Raw genomic sequence first — 10,524 nt, 5'->3', positions numbered from 1 at the left:
TATTAAGTAAGTAGCATGGTGAGTTTTTTTAAGTTGTAATTTTTTTCCACAATTCTTTGCAATATGAAGATTTTTTTTTTATTATTTTTTTTTTTTACAAAATTGTCATATTATCAGGTTATTTCTCACACACAGCATATGCATACAACAAATTACACCCCAAAATACATTCTGCTACTCTTCACGAGTACGGCGATACCACATGTGTGAGACTTTTACACAGCCTGGCCACATACAGAGCACCACCATTGATGTAGTACCTTCAGACGTTCTACGAGCAAAAATGACACATCTCATTTCTCATCCACTGATTACACCTTTGAAGGCCCTGGAGTACCAGGACAATGGAATTTCCCATAAAATTACCCCATTTTGGAAAGCAAACACCCCAATGTATAATCTGTGAGGCATAATGAGTCTTTTGAATGGTTAATTTTTTTCCAGAAGTTTTTGGAATATGTGGAAAAAAAATAAAACGCATTTTTTTACACAAAATTGTCAATTTATAAGATATTTCTAACACATAGCATGTATATAGCAAAAATTACACCCCAAAATACATTCTGCTACTCCTCCCGAGTATGGCGATACCACATGTGTAGGACTTTTACACAGCCTGGCCACATAGAGAGGCCGAACATTGAAGTAGTACGTTCAGGCGTTCTAGGAGCATAAATGACACATCTCATTTCATTCCTACCTATCACACTTTTGAAGGTCCTGGACCACCAGGACAGTGAAATTACCCACAAAATGACCCCATTTTGGAAAGCAAACACCCCAACGTATATTCTATGAGACATGGGCTGTAAATAGGTACTCGGGTACTCTGATGGGCTGAAGATAGGTACTCGGGTACTCTGATGGCCTTGTGACAGGTACTCGGGTACTCTGATGGCCTGGTGACAGGTACTCGGGTACTCTGATGGCCTTGTGACAGGTACTCGGGTACTCTGATGGCCTGGTGACAGGTACTCGGGTACTCTGATGGCATGGTGACAGGTACTCTGATGGCTTGGTGACTGGTATTTGGGTACTCTGAAGGGCGGTGGCAGATACTCATATGGAGTGTGACAAATACTCGGGTACTAAGAGGATCTGTGACAGGTACTCAGGTACTCAGATGAACTGTGACAGGTACTCGGGTACTCAGATGAACTGTGACAGGTACTTGGGTACTCAGATGGACTGTGACAGGTACTCGGGTACTCAGGTGGACTGGGACAGGTAGTCGGGTACTCAGATGGACTGGAACAGGTACTTGGGTACTCAGATGGGCTGTGACAGGTACTCGGGTACTCAGATGGGCTGTGACGGGTACTTGGTTACTCAGATGGGCTGTGACAGGTACTCGGGTACTCGGATGAACCGTGACAGGTACTCGGGTAATTTGATGGGCTGTGACAGCTACTCGGGTACTCGGATGAACCGTGACAGGTACTCGGGTACTTTGATGGGCTGTGACAGGTACTCGGGTACTCTGATGGACTGTGACAGATACTCGGGTACTCTGATGGACCGTGACAGATGCTCGGGTACCCTGATGGACTGTGACAGGTACTCGGGTACCCTGATGGACTTTGACAGGTACTCGGTACTCTAATGGACTGTGACAGGTACTCGGGTACCCTGATGGACCGTGACAGGTACTCGGGTACCCTGATGGACCGTGACAGGTACTCGGGTACCTTGATGGACCATGACAGGTACTTAAATACTCTGATGGACTGTGACAGGTACTCTGATGGACTGTGATTGACAGGTACTATGAGGGGTGGTGACAGGTCCTCTTTATTGGGGGGGGCAATCAGTATGATTGGTGAAAGGATCACAGCCGATCACGTGGGTAAACAACCAGCCAATGGCTGTTTACCAGCGTCGGTGACGAGCAGTATTCCCGGGGGAACACGCCGCCACCAACGTGCACGCGCAGCGCGTTCACGATCATGCGCATGCGCCGTGCACAGTCGGGGTGTGACCATCTGTGATCGGCCGTGATGAAGTCACGTGGTGAACAGCCATAACCAATGGCTGTTCACCCCCTTCGGTGGCGAGCTGTGTCTCCATGACACGCCTCCACCGAAGAAACAGGGATGCGCTCGCACGATCGCGCGCATTCCCTGTTCAAACGGGAGGCCGTCATATGACGGCCTCCCGCCACAATAGGTGCGCCTCCTGGCCGTCATTTGACAGCCGGCGGTCAGCATCTAGTTAACCACATAAGCCACATGGACCATTTTGCTGGCCAAAGACCAGACCACTTTTTGCGATTCGGCACTGCGTCGCTTTAACTGACAATTGCACGGTCATGCAACGTGGCTCCCAAACAAAAATTACGTCTTTTTTTCCCACAAATAGAGTTTTCTATTGGTGCTATTTGATCACCCCTGCGGTTTTTATTTTTTGCGCTATAAACAAAAAAAGAGCGACAATTTTGAAAAAAACACATTATTTTGTACTTTTTGCTATAATAAATATCCCCCAAAAATATATAAAGAAAAAAAATGTCCTCACTTTAGGCCAATACGTATTCTTCTGCATATTTTTGGTAAAAAAATCGCAATACGTGATTATTGATTGGTTTGTGCAAAAATTATACAAATACAAAATAGGGGATAGTTTTATGGCATTTTTATTAATAATTTTTTTTTTTACTAGTAATTAGGGATGAGCTAAACACCCCTCCGGTTTGGTTCGAACCAGAACTTTCAAATGGACTGAAAATTCGTGTGAACTTTAGAACCCCATTGAAGTCTATGGGGCTCAAACGTTCAAAATAAAAAGTGCTAATTTTAATCGCTAATATTTAAAATATTGTCCTAAAAGGGGTTTGGGAACCTGGCTCCTGCCCCAGAGGATATGGGTCAATGCCAAAATAGTTTTTAAAAACGGCTGTTTTTTTGGGAGCACTGATTTTAATGACGATTAAAGTGAAAAAAAAAAGTGAAATATTCCTTTAAGTATCGTGCCTGGGGGGTGTCTATAGTATGCATGTGAAGTGCCACATGTTTCCCATGTTTAGAACAATCCCTGCACAAAATGACATTTAACGGAAAAAAAGTTATTTAAAACTGCTTGCGGTTTTAATGTAAGGTTCCCGCAATATGAATGAAAATCATTGAGAAAAATGGCATGGATAGCCCCCCTGCCCATTACCAGCCCCTTTGGGTCTTGTATGGATATTAAGGGGAACTCCGCACCCAAAAAAAAAAAGGAAAGGTGTGGGGCCCCCAGGCCCTTTATACTCAGAACAGCAGTATACAGGTGGTGCAAACAAGACAGGGACTGTGTAGGTTTGTTGTGTTAAGTAGAATCTGTTTGTAATTTTGAACTGGTACATTTTGAAAGTGTAGTTCCAGTCAAAAAATCAATTTTTAAGCTTTTTGGAAAACATGGGAAGCGTTATCCCTGTATAATTGTTTTTGCCGTTCGTCTTTTTTCATCTCACTTCCTGTTGTCTCCTTCCATTTGCAAGCAGGAGACGTTTGTAAGTTGGATGTTTGAAAGTAGGGGCCTGCCCTACATGCTCTGCAGAAATGGCGGAACAAGGTGTTGGTGTTGCCACAACACTGTAAGCCCTCAAAGTGACTCTTGGTGGGCGCTGGAGCGCCCTGCTGTGAACGATTATATCAAGAATTGTAATTACATGCCATTGTTGAACAGTGGTAGAAAAATTGGGCCTTAGGCACTGCTTGCTGGTGCCACAACAGTGCAACCTCTCCCAGATACTCTAGTTGGAGTGCAGGAATGAGCCCTGCTGCAAAGCATTGCATCAAAAATTGCATTACATGCCCCTGTTAAACAGGGGCTGAAAAATTGGGCCTATACACTGCAACCTCTACCATATGCAGGAATGAGCCCTGCTGCAAAGCATTGCATCAAAAATTTTAATTACATGCCCCTGTTAAACAGGGGCTGGAAAATAGGGCTGGTGGCACTGGTGCTGGTGCCACGACACTGCAACCTGTCCCATATACTCTATTTGGAGTGCAGGAATGAGCCCTGCTGAAAAGCATTGCATCAAAAATTTTAATTACACGCCCCTGTTAAACAGGGGCTGAAAAATTGGGCTGGTGGCATCACCCAGAACCAAAAATGTTCTTCCAAAATATCAGCGGAGGAGGAAGAGGATAGACAGTTAACATAACAGGACAGTCACTCAGCATCAGCATAGGCAGTCTTGAAGGTATGTGACATTTCAAAAAAGATTATTCGGTTACATCAGCTTCAGGTGCTTGGTAGCTGGTGGTGATCCAAGACTGATTCATCTTTATGAAGGTCAGTCGATCAACCGAGTTGGTGGACAGGCGCACCCTGTGATCAGTTGCAAAGCCACCAGCAGCACTGAAGGTGCGTTCTGAAAGAACGCTGTATCCAGGACAGGCCAGTAGCTCAATTGCATACTGTGCAAGCTCTGGCCAGTGATCCATCCTCAAGACCCAGTAGGCCAGAGGATTTTTGGTGGGAAAGGTGTCCAAGTCTGACCTTGCCCCTAGGTATTTCTGCAACATGTAAATCAGACGCTGGTGATGGTTGCTGCAACTGATCATGCCTTGGGGCTGCGGACTAAAAAATTGTCTGAACGCATCGGTCAGATGGCCACCTTCTCCACCACTCCTTCTGACCGAAGCCTCAGCAACACGTTGTCCCGGACCAGGAGTTTGTAACCTCCCAGTCTCTGGGAATGCGTTGCACAGACGTTTCTGCAAGGCCTCCCGGAGATGTCTCATCCTCTGCTCCCACTGAGATGGTAAGATAAGGTCCACAACCTTACCCTTTTACCGTGGATCAAGGAGAGTGGCCAGCCAGTAATGGTCCCTCTCCTTGATCCGAAGAATACGAGGATCCTTCCGCAGGCTTTGCAGGATCAGGGAGGCCATGCAGCATAGGTTAGCTGAGGCATTCGGTCCAGAGTCCTCTGGGTCACTAAGGACAACATTATCCGCAGCCACCTCCTCCCAGCCATGTAGAAGCCTATGGGTTTCTTGGGACTGTAAATCATCCCTACAAGACTGCTGCTGCTGCTGCTGATGCTGAGTGCCAGGCTTCACCTCCATGCTGACACAAACCTCCTCCTTGTCCTCTTCCTGTGTGATGGGTGGGACAGCAGGAACACTGTCTGGATAAAGGGGGCCTTGAGAGGCAAAGAAGTCCTCCTATTCCTGCCTCTGTTCTGCCTCAAGTGCCCTATCCATTATTGCATGCAGCGTATGCTCCAACAGGTGGACAAGAGGTACAGTGTCACTGATGCATGCACGGTCACTGCTCACCATCCTTGTGACCTCCTCAAACAGTGACAGGACAGTGCATGCATCCCTGATCATGCCCCACAGCGTGGTGAGAAAAAACCGAGCTCCCCTGAGCCTGTCCTGGTGCCGTAGTCGCATAGGTACTCATTGATGGCCTTCTGCTGCATACGCAGCTGCTGCAGCATGGCCAACGTTAAGTTCCACCTGGTGGGCATGTCACATATAAGGCGGTTCTTGGGCAGGTTCAACTCTTTTTGGAGCTCAGCCAACCGAGCACTGGCATTAAATAATCAGTGGAAATGCACACAGACTTTCCTGGCCTGCTTTAGGACATCCTGTAAGCCCAGGTACCTGCCCAAGAACCGCTGCACCACCAGGTTAAGGACGTAAGCCACACAGGGCACATGGGTCAGTTGTCCCTGTCGGAGGGCGGAGAGGAGGTTGGTGCCATTGTCAAAAACCACCATTCCTGGCTTAAGCTGGCATGGCGTCAACCACCTCTCGGCCTGCCCCTGCAGAGCTGACAAAATATCTGCCCCTGTGTGGCTCCTGTTCCCCAAACAAACCAGCGCAAGCATGGCATGGCATCTTTTGACCTGCGTACTTGCGTAACCCCTTGAACGCCTACGGAGCACCACTGGTTCTGAGGCCAGAGCACTGGAAGAGGCCATGGAGGAAGAAGAAGTGGAGGGGGTGTAGCAATTTGGAGGCGTGGTGGTGGAACAACCTCCAACACTACTGCACCTTGTCATGCATCCTTCCCAGCTGCCAGAAGAGTGACCCAATGGGCCGTGAAAGACAGGTAACGTCCCTGTCCATGCCTGCTGGACCATGAGTCAGCGGTAATATGCACCTTACCGCTGACCGCCCTGTCCAGCGAGGCAGGGACATTGCCTTTCACATGCCGGTAGAGAGCCGGAATCGCCTTCCGTGAGAAAAAGTGGTGTTTGGGGACCTGTCACTGAGGAGCCGCACATTGCACAAACTCACTGAAGGGGGCCGAGTCTACCAACTGAAAAGGCAGCAGCTGAAGTGCTAGCCAAGCTAGCATTCAACCGCTGGGCATGTGGATGGCTGGGAGTGAACTTCTTTCTACGGTCCAGCAGCTGAAATTTGCCTGCTACAATCGGACGTGGGTGTACTGCTAGCAGAGTGCCCGCAAGCACTTGGCTGTGACACACCTAATTCTACACCTTCATTCCTCTCAGTACAGGTTTCAGAGAGGACTGAAGGTCTAGTGGGGTTGGAGATCCCAGCTGATGTGGAGCAAGGAGAGGTCTGCTTTGTTCTTTGGTGTGGGTCTTTAAGGTACGCTTGCCAACGAGCTGCATGGCAGGTCAACATATGTCTGGTCAAGCATGTGGTGCTCAAGCGGCTGATGTTTTGGCCACGCAAGATACGCTTGAGACATATGTTGCAAATAGCAGTGGTGCACTCTGATGCGCTCAAAAAAGGCCCACACCAGAGAACTTTTGGAATAACGCGCAGAGGCAGCGCCTTGCACAGGCAGAGCTCTGCGGTGTGATTAAGTCAGTGTGCTGCCCCTAAGCTGGCCCCCGGAGGGCATCCTGCCTCGTTGGAGATGTGCCTCCTCCTCTCTCCTATCAGGCACCCACGTGGAGTCAGTGACCTCATCATCCACTCCCTCTTCATCACTGGAGCAAGCTTGGCAATATGCTGCAGCTTGTGGAACATGACTGCCAGATTGCTGTCCTTCTTGAGCATCCCCTCTCTCTGCACTCACGCTACTGCCTTCCTCTAGCAGAGTATCATCATCAGAGCCTTCAAAACACTGGGCATCCTCCTGGATCATGTACCCAACACTGTGCTCAAACAGTTCGGGGGACTCCTCAGGAGGACATGGTGGGTCTAGGGAAGGAGTGACTGATGATGACATTGAGACGAGGGAAGAGGATGCGTTGGCAGCTTCTTTGCTAGTACCCTGAGCCTGGGTGAGAGATGAGGAGGATGAAGAGGTCTTGGTCATCCACTCTACCAAGTCTTTGGCATGATGCGGCTCAACACGTCCAGCTGCTGAAAATAAGGACAAGCGTGTCCCATGGCCACGTGCTGATGATGATGCACCGCATCCACGACAAGCACTGTTGTCTCTAGACACAGAGCCTGCTTGCCCTCTTTTATTGGCTCGTGACTGTCTGCCTCTCCTTGTTGGCCTTCCAGACATAGTAATGGCCTGAAGGGAGATGGAAAAACAGCAATTGGCTCTATTAGATAACAGCAATAAAGGGTAGATACAGGTGTATACTGTGCTCGAGGCACACAATACCCACTAACTCCTGCAGATGGCTCTATTAGAGAACAGCAATAAAGGGTAGATACAGGTGTATACTGTGCTTGAGGCACACAATACCCACTAACTCCTGCAGATGGCTTGATTAGAGAACAGCAATAAAGGGTAGATACAGGTGTATACTGTGCTGTGCTGGAGGCACACAACACCCACTAACTCCTGCAGATGGCTCTATTAGAGAACAGCAATAAAGGGTAGATACAGGTGTATACTGCGCTGGAGGCACACAACACTCACTAACTCCTGCAGATGGCTCTATTAGAGAACAGCAATAAAGGGTAGATACAGGTGTATACTGTGCTGTGCTGGAGGCACACACCAGCCACTAACTCCTGCAGATGGCTCTATTAGAGAACAGCAATTAAGGGTAGATACAGGTATATACTGCGCTGGAGGTGCACAACACTCACTAACTCCTGCAGATGGCTCTATTAGAGAACAACAATAAAGGGTAGATACAGGTGTACACTGTGCTGTGCTGGAGGCACACAACACCCACTAACTCCTGCAGATGGCTCTATTAGAGAACAGCAATAAAGGGTAGATACAGGTGTACACTGTGCTGTGCTGAAGGCACACAACACCCACTAACTCCTGCGGATGGCTCTATTAGAGAACAGCAATAAAGGGTAGATACAGGTGTATACTGCACTGGAGGCACACAACACCCACTAACTCCTGCAGATGCCTTTATTATAGAACACCAGCAATAAAGGGTAAATACAGGTGTATATTGTGCTGTGCTAGAGGCACACAACACCCACTAACTCCTGCAGATGGCTGTATTATAGAACACCAGAAATAAAGGGTAGATAAAGGTGTATACTGTGCTGGAGGCACGCAATACCCACTAACTCCTGCCGATGGCTGTATTATAGAACACCAGCAATAAAGGGTAGATAAAGGTGTATACTGTGTTGGAGGCACACAATACCCACTATCTCCTACAGATGGCTGTAATAGAGAACTCCAACAATAAAGGGTAGATACAGATGTATACTGTGCTGTGCTGGAGGCACACAACACCCACTAACTCCTGCAGATGCCTTTATTATAGAACACCAGCAATAAAGGGTAGATACAGGTGTATACTGTGCTGTGCTGGAGGCACACAACACCCACTAACTCCTGCAGATGGCTGTATTAGAGAACTCCAGCAATAAAGGGTAGATACAGGTGTATATTGTGCTGTGCTGGAGGCACACAACACCCACTAACTCCTGCAGGTGGCTGTATTAGAGAACAGTAATAAAGGGTAGATACAGGTTTATATTGTGCTGTGCTGGAGGCACACAACACCCACTAACTCCTGCAGATGGCTGTATTAAAGAACTCCAGCAATAAAGGGTAGGTACAGATGTATATTGTGCTGTGCTGGAGGCACACAACACCCACTAACTCCTGAAAATGGCTGTATTAAAGAACTCCAGCAATAAAGGGTAGGTACAGATGTATATTGTGCTGTGCTGGAGGCACACAACACCCACTAACTCCTGCAGATGGCTCTATTAGAGAACAGCAATAAAGGGTAGATACAGGTGTATACTGCGGTGAAGGTGCACAACACCCACTAACTCCTTCAGATGGCTCTATTAGAGAACAGCAATAAAGGGTAGATACAGGTGTATACTGCACTGGAGGCACACAACACCCACTAACTCCTGCAGATGGCTCTATTAGAGAACAGCAATAAAGGGTAGATACAGGTGTATACTGCGCTGGAGGCACACAACACCCACTAACTCCTGCAGATGGCTAGAAAACAGCAATAAATGGTAGATGTCTCGGCCTTTTGGCTAAGATCAAGTGTAGTATCTGTTCTTATCAGTTGCCAAAGGAGGCGCTGGTCCATCCCTATTTGAGAGGGTTTGGGCGGCGCTCTCCGATGGTGTAATTTGCATCCCGAAGGATGGTTTCGGTAGGGGCCACGTCGTGCCGCCCGACAGTATACTGGGGGCCGATGTATGGTTGAGTCTGAGCCATCTGGAAGGATGCCCCTGGTGAGGGCAGGTGCTGCCTGGTCGGATCCAGAGGGCCGGGTACCCGGCCTCTGGTCTGGATTGGGGTGGCTCTAGCCCCGGGCAGTTTTTCGGAAAGGAACGCTGGTTACTCCTTATGGATGTAGGGGGAGTGCCGGTTAGTACATCCGAATATAATTAGGAAGGAGTGATGGGAGCGACGGTGGAGCCTGATGGTAAAGGGCTCTCACCAAGCTTCCTGATCTTCATGCCTTCCTGTCTGGGGTGGGGGCTGCTGTGGTCTGGGCCGGGGGTCGGGGGCGGTCTTGAAAGCCTATGGAGTATGTGCCCCTGGAGTGGCTGGCTTTCAAAAAGAAAAAAAAAATGCAGGTCAGGTGCATGCTTTGGCCAATCAGCAGCTATCAATGCACTGTGATCTCTCAGTGCATTGATGGTTTCGCTGTTCATTATAGCGCTCGAATTTCCTGCGAATGCCCCATAATGTTTGGTATTCAGCGAATAGGTTGTAATGGTTGGGGCCTGATTCTGCATGTAGTTAGAGGAGAAAGTGTGTCCAGTGAGCATGAGAGCGTGAGTGTGAGAGGGAACTGTTGTAGACAGAGGTGTCCAGGTTAGTACAGTAAAGGGGAGAGATTTTGTCATAGCACAAAAGAGAAGAGAAGGGTTAGCGGCAAAGGTTTCTACAAGTAATCTTTTCTGCTTGGAGGGATAGGTGGTTAGAGACAAGTATACTGTGAAACTAATGAGGTTGTGATTAGAGAGAGGAAAGGGGGTGTTGGTGAAGTTGCCAGGAGTGCAAAGATGGGAGAATACAAGGTCAAATGAGTGGAAGTGTGTGTCCATTGTGTTAAGTCAATAGATTAGGTTAAATTGAGAAGTTGAGCTGTATCTGTGCTGTTAACATTAACAGGAATGTTAAAGACACCAAGAATGATAGTCGGTATGTCAGAGGAGAGAAAGTATAGTAGCCAGGCAGAGAAGTCAT

At 48.1% G+C, this 10,524-nt stretch overlaps 1 pseudogene; it reads left to right on the top strand.

Annotated features, from left to right (window-relative positions):
• The first annotated feature begins 9,335 nt into the window (after positions 1 to 9,335).
• Positions 9,336 to 9,444, top strand: LOC143964620 (U2 spliceosomal RNA; annotated as a pseudogene).
• Positions 9,445 to 10,524: the final 1,080 nt, after the last annotated feature.

Source organism: Lithobates pipiens, unplaced genomic scaffold (assembly GCF_037356315.1).
Source record: "Lithobates pipiens isolate NorthernLeopardFrog02 unplaced genomic scaffold, aLitPip1_a1.2 Scaffold_8, whole genome shotgun sequence".
NCBI classification, from domain to species: domain Eukaryota; kingdom Metazoa; phylum Chordata; class Amphibia; order Anura; family Ranidae; genus Lithobates; species Lithobates pipiens.
This window is presented reverse-complemented; position numbering and strand designations above follow the sequence as displayed.